Source organism: Pecten maximus, chromosome 9 (assembly GCF_902652985.1).
Source record: "Pecten maximus chromosome 9, xPecMax1.1, whole genome shotgun sequence".
Classification (NCBI taxonomy): Eukaryota; Metazoa; Mollusca; class Bivalvia; order Pectinida; family Pectinidae; genus Pecten; species Pecten maximus.
In genome coordinates this window covers 2,959,479-2,974,043 of record NC_047023.1, presented here as the reverse complement: position 1 = coordinate 2,974,043, position 14,565 = coordinate 2,959,479, and the positions used below count along the sequence as shown (strand labels likewise).

The following is a 14,565-nucleotide window of genomic DNA, read 5'->3' as shown; positions in this document are numbered from 1 at the left end:
TTAGCTTACCTGGAGCAGATCGACGATCCTATCCATTAACGGATGTCTTCAGGTAAGATATATCCTATCACAACACACTGCGTTTAACAGCTATTAAAGCAAAACCCTTCCATTTGTTGTATATGTTATCAAACAATATATATACAAAGAAATAAGTGTCCAACTACTAACCCGGATATTTTGTATCCAATGTATTTAATCGTACCATGGAATTTGTAAGATGGGCGGTCGTGTCTCTTTGTCGACCTGTGTAAACCCCACGGGGACTAGTATTTAATTGTCAACGCAACACTTTCTATATAGAATATCAAGATTTGGTGTTGGCAAAAGGGATTCGGGACAACGTTTATCACAACTTTGAATTATTCGAATTTGACACAACAACCTGTTTTTAGGAAGTCGTTCCAAAGTACGAGCTTCAGTGTTGAAATAACGTTCCCAAATATAAGTACAAATACAACAGTTACATACTTGATTTTTTTATTATACTCTCAAGCAGAAGAAAATTCAGACGTTTAAACAAATTTCAAATATGAACCTCGAGTATTGATAGAATTTCGAACCCCCGCGCATCATGTTATTTATGGAAGGCGGCCATTACAGAAACTATGTGTGGAATTTATGTCAATTTTCAGAGTCGCCAAAATTCACGTTCCCAACAACATTTGCCACTGAACATATCTCATATATTTCATTATATCCCCAAGCAGAAGAAAACTCATACGTTTTAAGAAATTTCAAATATGAACCTTGAGTATTGATAGAATTTCGAATCCCTGCGCATCATGTTATGGAAGGCGGCCATTACAGAAACGGTAATGTGTGGACGTAATTATCCCAATTATAGATACCGACTCGGTAATTGATATATTGTTTTTATATATATAAACATTTGCAATAAATATATAATTGTAAAAGTTCTGAGGAGTTACGGCACTACTGTATTAGTTCCGACTCCTGAGACCAGTGTATCCTCGTATAGTGATTTTCAAGCTCGTCAACTCTGTGGATGTCTCGAAATTTACAGCTGGCTACAGATCAATGGAATGACAACACAGTTTATAAAGTTCAACATTTTATTATATGAAGATTAGAAGTGATAAAACATGATAACTGAATATATACACAATGCTCACGTAACCTAACTGTGCGTCCGGTCCATATCTCGTATGAAAAATATCCACCCCTGTCCCTGCCTGGGGATAAATGTACCCAAAAATACAACGACTATAACATGCCTACAACGGGAAAAGACCACCCGAAATAACAACGGAATTACTGACTATATCATGCCTATTATTGAGAGAAAAATACCACCCAACCCGGGATAATTTAGAGGTTTAAGTCCGAAATCTACTGCATACCTGACTCTGTGAAGGAGAAAGACGAGCCGGCCAGCTACATGTAAGCCTCTGCCAGACTGTCATATAATTATGCCTCGAAATACACGTGCAGTTTGTCCCAAGACTATAGATAGACCGATACCTGAGCGTAGAGTAATGTACAGGTAAGGTGATTATAAATAAACACATACCCCGAACATTAGCCAATCAGAAACGTCAACAATACAACCGGAAGGGATTCCCCAACGGGAATACCCCGTATAAACAATATGGACCGATGATCACAACAACACGCACTCTGATTTACAGGATGTAAATATGGTACTATATACAACAAGTAAGTGTTCAAAACCCAAATCTTTTACATAATAGTAGTTTTTATTGCATAAATTCGAGTGCTGGATGTTTTTCGAGTGTTTTTGGTGGTCCTGAAAAGGGCCGTCATTATAGTGTAGCTTAGACGAATCAAAGCGACTGACTTCTATCTTCCTTCCATTGTTACTGCAGTATCCGCTGTTGGAGAAGGCAAATTCCATCTTTAGAGTCAGGTGTGTGCCATTCTTGCGCTGAACCGAGTCTGTGGAAGCAAGTTTGGTCCGTGCACCCAGATCTTATCGTGGTGGATTTTCTTCATAACTCAGTTGTTGTAGGTCCGATCATGACGTGGAAACATACTTGGTTAACTCCCTGGGCAATCAAAACGTCATAGATTCGAATGGTGGTTGTTTTGATTTCAGCCGATGTACTGTCCATTACATCATTCTCTCCGGCCTGGATGAAGACTGCCCGGTACTTGGACAGGTCTTTTGTCGTTGTGGGTGTGGTGCGAAAGTAATCAATGCTTTTGTTATATTAGGTATATTCACATGTCTACGGATGAGCCGAAAGGCTTAAAGTAATAAAGAACTTAACTTTGGTGACATGTGTTTTGATAATAACTTTGACATGTTTTTAGAATATCGATATCCACGGCTATTAATTACTCAAGTAAACCAATACAGATTCGTCTGCATAGTGTCTGTACAGAAAGACTAACGTGTCATGTGATCTGTTTTATTCATGAAACCGATAATATTGTGCACAGGTGAGATACCCAGGTAAACTGGCCAATGCAACAATCATAGGAAGTCAGGCATGACAACGACTAATTAATCAACGCCCCAGGACACCGCTAGGTCAGCAGGTCAACTGGACACTTTCCAGGTAAACGGGTATTTACGAAATTCACTGAGTTCGGTATACTGCCGCTAATTATATTCTAATTAATGCCCCGGGGATGAGGTCTTCGGTGAAAAGCTTGTGCCTGACGGGGTCAGTTAACTTTTGGTGTGTGGACCCACTTTTCGTGAGGTAGCCTACACACATGTTGTGCACATGTTTCAGTAGCAGCACTGCTGTAATGCTACGAGATCAATTCTTCTGACGATCAGGCTGATAGATATATGACCAATTGACTGTTTTATTTAATATGTCCATTGACAAAACATTGTGTGCGCTGATTTCAGATTAGAATTTCAGATTATAATAGACCATCGTTCTTTGTTTGATTGATTGATGCACAGATTTAACGGAGTAACTGAAATGGTGGCCTGCAGTATAGACGACAGTGTGGACATTAGCAACACAGACCAGTCTGAAGATTCAAATTCAACTTCATTTATTCTCTTTTCACATATGATCTGGATACGAGATTTAGGGTTGATGAATTTGGTGAATATTGCTGACAAGAAGTTGGAATCCAACAATATCAATTTGAGCTTTTAAGAGATTAATTTGTAGTGAAATGGACTCTGAAATGACCGCTTAGGTAACACAACCTGATGTGTTATACCAGGGAAATACAGATGGTATACACGATCTAATAATCGGTCAATCATCAATAAATATATATTGGTTATGTCTTACTCATTACTATAAAAAGGAACACGGCATCATCATTATTTAAATAAAATAATGTGTCATTTCAAAATATAACAGTTCTGGATATTCTGGTTTGTGAGACGCTACACACATACTGTAAACTTATGCATTATAATCTATGCAAAACCCGCTTTTAGTCATGAAGGACACTTAATTCAGAAAGTTATATTTTATATAGATTCATCATGATCTACAATAGACTAGTATCTCTTCCGTATGAAAACCAGTGTTTGAGCCTACAACTTGCTTATAATCATACAGATCTTATCCCTTATGTTACATGTCATGGTCCCAGGGACTACCGACGATTAAATGCTTGAGAAAGATATAATTTATATACGATCGTTGAAAGTGAAATTATATAAAAGTGCTTGGCAACAATTATAATAGTATTGGTCGATACGTACAGGTACATATCACAGAGACTTATTAAAACCATAATTTTTATTTCCGTTTTTTTGTGTGATAAAAAACATACAATTTAGTTCATCGTGACTAATCATAATTAATACTAAAATTATTAAACTCGCAATGGTTAAAATGTATTTTTTTCTTTTATTTCGTTTTTTCATTTATTTATCTTTCTTTTCTTTTAGTAATTGTGTAATTATCGTGAAGTGATTGAGATCCTTGTGTTTTACTTTCCATTCGTGTGTCGCAAGTCATGTCTTCTCTTAAAACAGGAATTAGAAAAAATATACCAGCATGTTCGGAGAATTACGAATCCTCAAGTTTGGGTTGGTTAGTATACCGCTAAACAATTTCCAGGTGAGAAATTACGGTCCACAAGCTTATAACACCTGTCACTGCACCACAGGTGTCTGTGATTTCTGGCGTTCAGGTTCTAATCGGCACATGCCGATAATTACTTGTGAGTTCACACGTTAGGTTTCCATGCACTTCAAAAAAGTTCCGAAGATATATTTTTGGAATTCAGTGAGTTTCGTTTTTCCTACAAGCAAAACAAATTCGTATCTCAAAAGTTTGCCTATAGAATAATTAACCAAATTTGGCTCATTCACATAACCACGATGTTGAAAATTTACTCTATGAATCCTGTCTGGGAGTTACTAATTTTTCATGAACAAGTGTTACAACGACCCGTTGAAATAGAAAATTATTCAATTTTTAATGTTAATGACCCGTAATCATAGAAAATTAGCAAGAGGATACACGTTGTATTTGGCCCGTTATAAAAGAAAATTAGTAAGATGTTACATGTTGTATACGGCTTGTTATAATAAACAAAATAGTAAGATGTTACATGTTATATATGGCCTGTTATAATAGAAAATTATATGTCCCTGGTTTCGGTAGCACATTTATATGGGGATAACATATGTGTGAGTTTGTACTTATCCCGATTCATCTCATCTCAACACCTTTACCAAAAGTGGTATACAGAGAAAGAAAATACGATAATAATGCAAACTATATAAAAAAAAAATAACAGCGTTCTTCCTTTGGATTTCCTTAAATATACAGCAATTATCATCATTAAGAGTTACTTTTCCCCGTTTCACTCCGAAAGTGCCAGTCTTCTTTCACACCTGTCCAGTCACCCATTGTTAATTACACGGACACATGTGGTTACTGTTTTCTTTGAGATTATCATTTTAAACAGTGAAGTGTATCCCCTAACCGAACTTCCCACTGCGCGAGTTCTTCTAGAAGACCTGTAAAATACATGTACCATAACCTATATGTTACCAGAAACATGGACACAAACACACATCAGTGACGACTGACCGAGTTTGGCTGGGTGGACCCGGTCAGACGCTGGAGCGGTCACCTGTACCCTATACCGTAACCTGTATGTTACACGAGTAAACACACTTACCTTTGCAGAATAACACGCCCGTATGTCTGTAAGGCCATTGTAATACATTCATGTTATAAGCAGAGTTATTAGTTTAATTGCAAATTATCCTCTGCAGAGTTATTAATTTAATTGCAAAATATCCTCGTCCTCCTCGTTGTATATCTTGCAACAATACACGAATCATCGTTAATCATTTCTTAATTATTAGATACAACTAATAGCGTCAATAGCTTTTAATTATTGAACATATAGACAAAGATAGAGTCAGTGTAAACAATATCCTCTAAATTTTTCACATCTGGATGCTGTATTCGTGGAAAGTTTTTATCTTTTTTTTTAATTGCTATATGATTGATTTGAAAATTTATATTTTCATTTTATTAACATTGAGAAAGAGCAATCGTTAGCGGCATGGTAACAATCACAATAGATACAAAGTACATTTGTTCATTTTGTATATAAAATCCAGCAGAAGATTTAGGCAGTGAAATGGTATACATCGTCCATATTTTCAAACTATCGCGCAATAGAATAAATTAGTGATGCAACAAGAGTTATATTCATTGTACTTGATATATTTTCTGAAACGTTATCGTTCCTCAGTAAAGGTACAGTCCATATCCTGTTCAGTCTTGAAGCGATATTTGTTGTATTTTGTCTTGTCTGTATGAAAGAATAAAAGTTTACACTAAATGAAAGGTGGAAAATGCATAAAAAAGAAAATTACACTTCTGGCACGGTGCTAGTAAATGTATATGTATGTTTCATAGAAGCTCGTACCCTAAATTGGCGGAATCGTACCCAGAGAAATAGGCGAAGTCGTACCCATCTTACAAAAATTATTCAAATGAAATTGACGTCCTTTTAATGAAAAATTGTATAGAATTAAATACATATATCGATGTCCAGTGACTTTTACACGCCAAGGAATTCGTTCATTAATATGTTTTGTTTATTTTTTTTTCTGCAACATACAAATTGTACTTATATGTAACATCGTGCAACATTTTATTGCAATCGGACGAGTGTATATCGATGTATTTTGATACTGAATCCAGCCTTGGAGATCACTTCACTGTCCTAGGGATATGTTACTTACAGAATTTCAAATCTGAAACCTGAAAAAAAAAATACTTACAAACACTCATTATTCATCATAACCATGAATACATACATACAATTTCTAAGTGATCAATTAATGCATTAATATTGAATGTAACAATCATTGAGACAAGTGATCATCTGACATGACAGATCATCTATCCGTGACTCCGCCCACCTGCGGTGTTGTCTAATTGGATTAGTTTATATAACTTTGGCGCCTGTCTACCTGTCAACTAACCCGCGTCTCCGCCTTGTGTTCATTGGAAGACGGTGACAGGTGACGAAATCTATCAATAGGCGGAGTCACGTCACTAGCAAATTAAGTGTCGTGCTGTTTGTCCCACATCATCAGTTTGCTTATTTCTATTCTAATATAAAATATCCTGTTGCTATCAGAAACATAAAAAATAAAGTAAATTTAATACCAAATGTTCTATTCTCCATCTTGTACTGCTGCAACAACACGTGTACAAAAATGACCGTTTGTTGCCCGAGTGAAACTACGTAATACGTACGATTTGCTTTTTGAAATATTAGTTCTATAGATTTGAGTTGTGCATTTTCATTTTTTTTTTTTTTTTTTTTTTTGCATTTCGTGAAAAGAAGTCGGCCCTGAAAAGAAGTCGGCCCTGAAAAGGGCCGTTTTGAGAGGTATTGGTCGTTTACTGTCGGGACAATGCGGTAGGGTAGAGTTTATCTAGATCCCAAGAAGATGGTTCTAATCACACTGGTATCAGTCCAAAAGGTCGGATACAAAATAAAATCAGCGGCCTTTTTATGTTAGATATCAGGAACTTAAGATTTTAATTGCTCTGTCCGTGGTTACACAAATGTAGGAGTATGGTATCACGGTCCCTGCATTTACAAACGACACGAATTATCACCATTTATTTCAGTAAATTAATCGACCTTTTTTATTATTTAATGCGGATCTCGTGTCATGATACACAATTAGTTTACAGGCTCTAACTTTGAAATACTGCAATACAATTTGACAGGCTATATTTTTATCGGACATAAAAGGGTCTAAGAAATAATTAATATATCAAACTTGTTTTAAAGTTGTGAATTCGTCATTTTTAACGCGCGGACCCCTTGTACTTTTTTTTTTACAAAAAAAAACAACGTGCACACATGGGATCACTGATAGCAAATATATTGTTTGATAACATATACAACAAATGAAAGGGTTTTGCTTTAATAGCTGTTAAACGCAGTGTGTTGTGATAGGATATATCTTACCTGAAGACACCCGTTACCAAGTAATGGATAGGATCGTCGATCTGCTCCAGGTAAGCTAATGAATATAACTGCATATAGATATACTTCTGATGACTATTTTATTGATAAATGAGATGTAGGTTTCTATCCTCGAACCCACTTGAAAATATGATGAACAACGTCATTCTACCTGGGTCATGGAATACCTGAAAAAGAAGATTGAAACAGTTAATATAAACGTTGAATACTTTACTTACTACTGTACGTCATCTCCGATACGTCCCAGGTAAGTATAAATAACAAAATGCAATATACTGGCGATATAACAATTTAATTGTATAATTAAACATGTTTATCAATCAGCACATGTGTTGACGGTTTCTTGAACACGTAACAGCAACGGCGATACTTCTCAGTTATGGATATCTGAAACAGGAAGATTGACACAGTTAATACACAGTGATTACTTATGGATCCCGCCCGGGTCAAGTATTATAAATAAATAACAAAATACGATGTACAGTAGTCAACGTAACCGGTTTGAACACTTCACATTATACGGGGTAAATCATAACATGGGTATTTTTTTGACAACACCACCGCCGTATTACCGAAAACAAGTACATCAAATATCACGACAATATCAGTCGATCTCGGAGCAAGTAAACGGAATAGGTGGGTTGTGATTAATTACAGGCGTAATTACAATAGATAACGATTGATCTGGAGTAAAGAATAATGTTCAAATCCGAGAGCAATAAATGTTGCTTCCAGTAATATTTCCCGTTTGCAAGAACACGTATTTCTACCGTACGATACACGAGGTCGTGCGCGGTGTTGGACGTTTCATCGATCGATCGCGGGATCGGTACAGGTAATCCTATACTACTTGTCGAGTGCGCTGATGCGTAACGATCTACGGCACTCTGAATTTAAAAACGGCATACTGAATTTAAAAACGACACACTGAGAATACTCAATTACACTTAAAATACTCACGCCACGTTGAAAACGCTCACTTTCACTGAAAAATTCAAACTCGCGCGAGTAAATTCAAGGTTTTAGGGTTACCAGTGTAGCCTATTTGTAAACTATTTGGCCTGTTTCTTATGATTATCTTACAAATTAAAAAGTATCATGATCCCGAATGAAAATTGCTGCTTTTGTTCAATTCATGTTTCAAACTATTTCTACTTCAGTAAACACTGATCAGACAATAATTTATTAATTCTTTGCATTGTGACTGATCAAGTAATATTAAAATGGAGCATCAACATTAAGCTGTCTTTAAATGTTTGGTTAAGAGAGGTCACACAGACATTGTGAAGATACTTCTGGATAAAGGAGCCGACGTAAATAAGGTTGTTATTTACGTCGGCTCCTTTTTCCAGAAGTATCTTCACAATGTCTGTGTGACCTCTCTTAGCTGCATCGCCCAAGGTATCAAACTAAAACAAAAGTAAACGTCACAAATTACATGTACATTCGACATTGTCATTGTCATGCAACAAGTACGGGTATTGTAATGTGGTTAATTTATTTCCAATCTTTATATCAAGAGTGAAGCAAATCATTAATGACCGTTATATGTATATATTTTTGATATATTTGGTTTAGTCGGAGCCAGATTGTAGGTTGATTCACAATATGGTCATATTGAAAACATGTATTATGCAGTCAGCATTCAGAGGTTCAGAATAATCAAAGCATGCTTTACACTATATCAAACACATCCGATCAGTATTATAACTACACAACTATTTTCATACGTTGCGTGATAATTTGAATCATTGTTAATATATTATCGTGTTCTGTCAAAGCTTGTAATATGATTGTTTAATATAAGTGAACAGTATCTACGTAGGAGTGTCCAAGGGGTTTCAAATAAGTTTTTTTTATCTGACATTGCAGTAGAAAAAGTCGGCTTAGCTGAATGAGTTAAGAGTTAAGAAACTTCTTGATGAAAAAATGTCGGCTTAGCTTAATAAGTTCTGAGTTAAGAAACTTATTGATGATTGTCAAAATCATTGTACTCAGATAAAATCAACAGCATATACAAGGATAAGATTATGATCAAACACACGGGTGAATGGAAGAGGATAACTGACCCAGGTTTAAGCTATCACCATCTGAACAATCAGCAATATCATTTGCCAGACAACAAAACAACTGAGTAAATGTATAATGATGTGAAGACAGTGTGACGAGTTTGAATCTATTTACGTTTTAAGACGGGTTGTGCGTTATTATTATACGAAAGCGAACTGGACGTGCTACTCTCTTTACCTGTTTAGACTTGTTTCTTTTAATGACCCCACAAGCTATGAAGGATTATAATTCCAAAGCAAAAAAATGAAATATTTTGTTCAATTCATCAATATACTACTATTAATATCTAGTGTATATTAATATGTGTTTAACTGAAATTTTGAAATCTTTCTCTCCAGTGTATGGCCAGGGTAAAAGAAATACATATGTTTATGTATAATTGTGAACTTGGAGATTTACGTGAGGGGGAATTTAATGCTAATTACATGGAAAATTTACCCAACGCGTATTATTTGAAGTCAATTCGCGTTATCTCGAACCACAAAGGAAAATTACACTCACGTACCTCGTGATTTCCATTACACCAATGTTGACATGTATATATGTATCCTAAATCCTCGTTATGTCCCCAGCGCAGTTTCAACAGGTATTATGGTACTAAACAAAGTTACTCATGTACATCTCTAACGACTTGTTATTTAGAATTAGAGTCTGACATACATATATGCTGTCAGAATGGTTAGGGAGCATATCTATGGTAGTTGTATAACTAAAGCGCTCTGTTTTGATAATTCCAACAAAACACTCATTATCGCTAAAACAATTATATTATAACTATATTATAATATTATTATTATTATAATTAAATAAGTATTTATATAATAATCCGAATTTTTATGTTAATAACCGTAGCGACTAAACAACAACTGTTCTGAATACATAATGAAAAAATTAGATGATCTGACCACACGGGGACATTGTACGATGTTTACTTGCCGAAATATACGCATTTTAATTCCAATCCAAACCGCCTCACAGCTTCAGGACGCCATCTTTGCTCAAATCAAAGCATCTGTGCGTTTGAAAGAGTCAGTACTGCAAAGCTTCTAAATGATATTGTGATCATAAATTTTAGGATTATCAAGGAAACGAAAAGTAAATTTTAAATCATTTTTATTTTGATTGGTTATGATTGAGGTAAGCGAATTGAAATAATTATTTACAAAGTGAATTCAATTTTCTACTCAATACTGATAACTTTTCTTTTATTTAGATAATCTTTATTTCTTTCGTTTCATTTCATTTTAAAGGGAAAATTAGATTCCCCAATATATTCGCGGGAAATGAATTTGATGACGTAAACGGAAGCGCATGCATTCAGAACGTGACCCGGAAGATATGTTCACCTGTAAACGACAGAAACTTGACGATAATAAAAACAGAAGATTATCGAATATGACTGGATTTTTTCCGTATTTGTTGAGACACCAATGTGCTAGAATACAACGAAAGGTAACACTTATTTAATTCATAACTATCGTATCAAATAAAACGAACAGTCATTGCGAAGTAGCAGTGTCTGTTGCTGAGCTAGACCTACTTTCGTTTTACAGTTTACGCACATGGTCATTTAAATACTTCATCTTCACAACCATTGTCTATATAAATGCTTGTCCGCGACATTGATCTATGTGGGGATATTTGTAATTCTGTACAGTACAGTGTAATTACCTTTTTTTTAATTGACTGGTCTGGTTTGGAATATTTATATAATTAACTACCCCGATCACAGGGCCATGTAACTACATTCACCTTTTGAACACTTGTCTGTTTACCATACGACTCATAATCTGGCTGCCGCAGGTTATGAATTATTACAGGTTAAAGAGACATATCAAGTGTGTCTCAGGCTAATCATGATTCATAGGGTATTGGTAAACAGAGATATATATCAAAATGCTTCAAGTGTTTACAAAACGAAAAGATTGTGACGAGGCCCTGTGCCCCGACTGACATTGCTTATGGCACTGAGGACAGGGGTTGGTGTTGATAACACATAGCACTATTGGGAAAAGTTATTTTGTATTACAAGATCAATTAAATTTATTTCAACGCCTGCACTATATGCACGGATTGATGTTGGGACCTCAGGAAAATTACTGTTACAGGCTAGGAGAAGGGGAAAATGTAGCAACCAGATTAGGGTTCGAACCCGGGACCTTCCGAAGACAGACACTCTACCACTGAGTCAAAATAAATGTCTGGTTATATAATTAATATGAATGAAGGCAAAGCCTTGGAAGAGCACAGCTAATCTAATTGTCCCTTGTATAGGTGTATATATATATGTTTATGTTATATATGTAATTTTTTTCATTATATTCATACATCATGATAAGTCATCAAAAGGCCTTATATAACAAGAATTATACAGAATTCTATATTTCATCTTTCCCGCTTTATCAATAACATTTTTCAATTTATGAAGTAGTATTCAAGTAATTAAATAATATCAGTAACCAAGTGTTCAGTGAGACATTAAGATAGGGTGAAAACTGAACTTTAAAGAAAATTCTCAAAATTCAGTTTTGAGGCCAAAATATGTGAATCTGTAAAGACATTTAAGTTTCAATTAGATTAATATTGCTTTTATAACACAGTTTAAAGTGAATCTTAACATAACTTCACAAAATCACCTGTTAGTATTTTTATTTTACCCAAAAATAGGTGAACCTGGAAAAAAATCCTCTAAATGATGGATACTGGTGCATGTACAACAGTATATATGATTGTATCAGTACCCTCACCAGTTTCAATTCAATCTGACAGCATGCAACTCAATAACACTGTCAAATGTGGACTTTAAACAAATATTGACGCCACTGCTATTAAATACATTTGTAGTGATGGTTGTAAACTCGCTTTTATTTAATAAATTAATTGAACATTTTAAATAAGGCCAAAAAGTGTGATTTCTGTATATGAATTAAACAATTATTTCAATAACCCATCACTTATAGGGTATAACAGATCTAGAACAGGACACCATGTGGTAAAAAAAAAAAAAGAAAAAAAAACCTAATATATTTAAAAGTGCCTTAATCAAATCTCTTTCATCCATGAAGGATGTTTGATTTCTTCATATCTGGAAGTTTAGAAGTTTCGTCAATTTTACGCTTTTTGGTCCCACTACTCAGGCCACTGTACATGTGGATCAGTCATCATAGTGCCAATATATATATTTATATATATATTTAATCGATACACAAAGTTTCTACGAGTTTTATTCTATATATATGTATATACACATATACATAAATATATAAACATATACTATTGCACAGATATTGCCCATTCCGATACTTCTATTAAAGTTTGTGTTATTTCTAATAGCAATATTCAATATGATTTCTGTTTTTGTATTTTCCCTTATTTCTGCAGAGTAAACAGAGTAAACTAATAACACGGATCCCCTCATCTTAAAAAAAAAAAAATACAGACCAAAGGTGCATTAAATTATATCAACTTTAAAGGACTTGAATTGAAGATCCTTCTACCATGTGTAATATTTGATTCTATCATATATTTGGAATGGAATAGAACATTTTGAACTGTTATTCAGTCACTTCAGCTCATTTTTGGGCAAAACCGCTTTGGACCGAGGACATGTACTTATAACATATGATTTGAAGATCTGTTTATAGAGAACTTTTAAAAGAAATTCACTTAACAGTTAACATTGTGCGCCTTTAAAAATAAAATATGAATCAACTTTGGGATTACATCAGTATATAATGTTCTGTCAATTTTGTAAAATCTGATTAAAAGTTTAAATTTAGTTATTTATGTCAAAGTTTTTCGAGTTGTCAAACTTTGAATTATCTTATATATATTTTATTACTATAGAAACAAAGATTTTGACTTGGACCAGTGAGATACTTTAATTTATAATCAGTGTTTTTGAGTTATCATAGTTCGAGTTAATTAATTTTGATTGTAAATACATGTATTCTCTTGTCTCCACTAAAACAGAATTTGTAGCAAATTTAAGTTAAACCTACTAAGAGTCAACACCATAGACAATTACTCTCCTTTTGTAATTATGATTAATTACAAAATAATTATAGACATTCTATAATCTTCCAGGCTTTGGAAATTAACAGCAGTTGTTTATAAGGTTTTAATCATATTACACTGTACATGTACATGTGTTCATAAACATTGTAATAAATTTGGTTTAAATTTGGTTTACTTCATTTCAAGGGTCATTCCTTCATTAGTTTAAATTCAAAGGTTAGGTCATCAAAATTAAACTTATTGGAAAATATGATTTTTTTTCCCAAATAGTAAATCTTTAATTTACATAAATCAAACAGTTTGACTCGCAGGGTAATTAAGACAAGTTCTCCAAATTCTAAGTCCTAAAAATTCTTTATTCCTACCAAAATATCACTTTTTACTTGAAAGCCAGTCAGTATTTTTGCAGGATTCATCATTTTTCTGAAAATTTTGGCATTGATTCATTTCCCTGTTCAAAAGTGGATTTCATCAGTAAAAAATGTACATGGTTCTGATATCTGAAAGAAGGAATGTCCCTCTTAATTGAGTCTCATTATATAATTAACTGCCAGGGTCATTTAAAAACATGCCAGGCATTGCAGAAGTGTTGGAACTTCGAACACCTAAGATTGTTTTAAATTTCCTTTTTATTAATTTCAGGCAATATTTTGTGAAATAAACAGTTACTATACTTAGCAATAGAAATCTGATCTATAATACTCTCAACAGAATAATTACAAGGACCTTATACTGAGTTTAATTCCATCATACTCGCATGTCTTGTTGTGTACAATGTATCTAGGTCAGACGTGAATGGAGACGATGACATTCGGTAATTCCCGATCGGTTACGGACGACATGATAAAAATAAAAGCGAAAACATACCGCTGTTTTGTTATTATTTTTTCATCTGAGAACAAAAGACATATATCACTAATGTTAAAACACTATAGAGAGACTTTGGTGTTGATATTGTTCAAGATTTTTACTACATCCGGTTTTGAGCCATTCCGGTACCGGTTTTTTGGACCATACGATTTTCTTTGT

At 34.2% G+C, this 14,565-nt stretch overlaps 1 protein-coding gene across 1 annotated transcript in view; it reads left to right on the top strand.

Annotated features, from left to right (window-relative positions):
• Positions 1-8,714: 8,714 nt before the first annotated feature.
• Positions 8,715-14,565, top strand: part of LOC117333824 — a 141,179-nt gene continuing 135,328 nt past the window's right edge. Inside the window, exon 1 of the mRNA XM_033893239.1 lies at positions 8,715-8,771. The gene's annotated coding sequence lies outside the window, so the exon portion shown is untranslated. The remainder of the gene's footprint in view (positions 8,772-14,565) is intronic.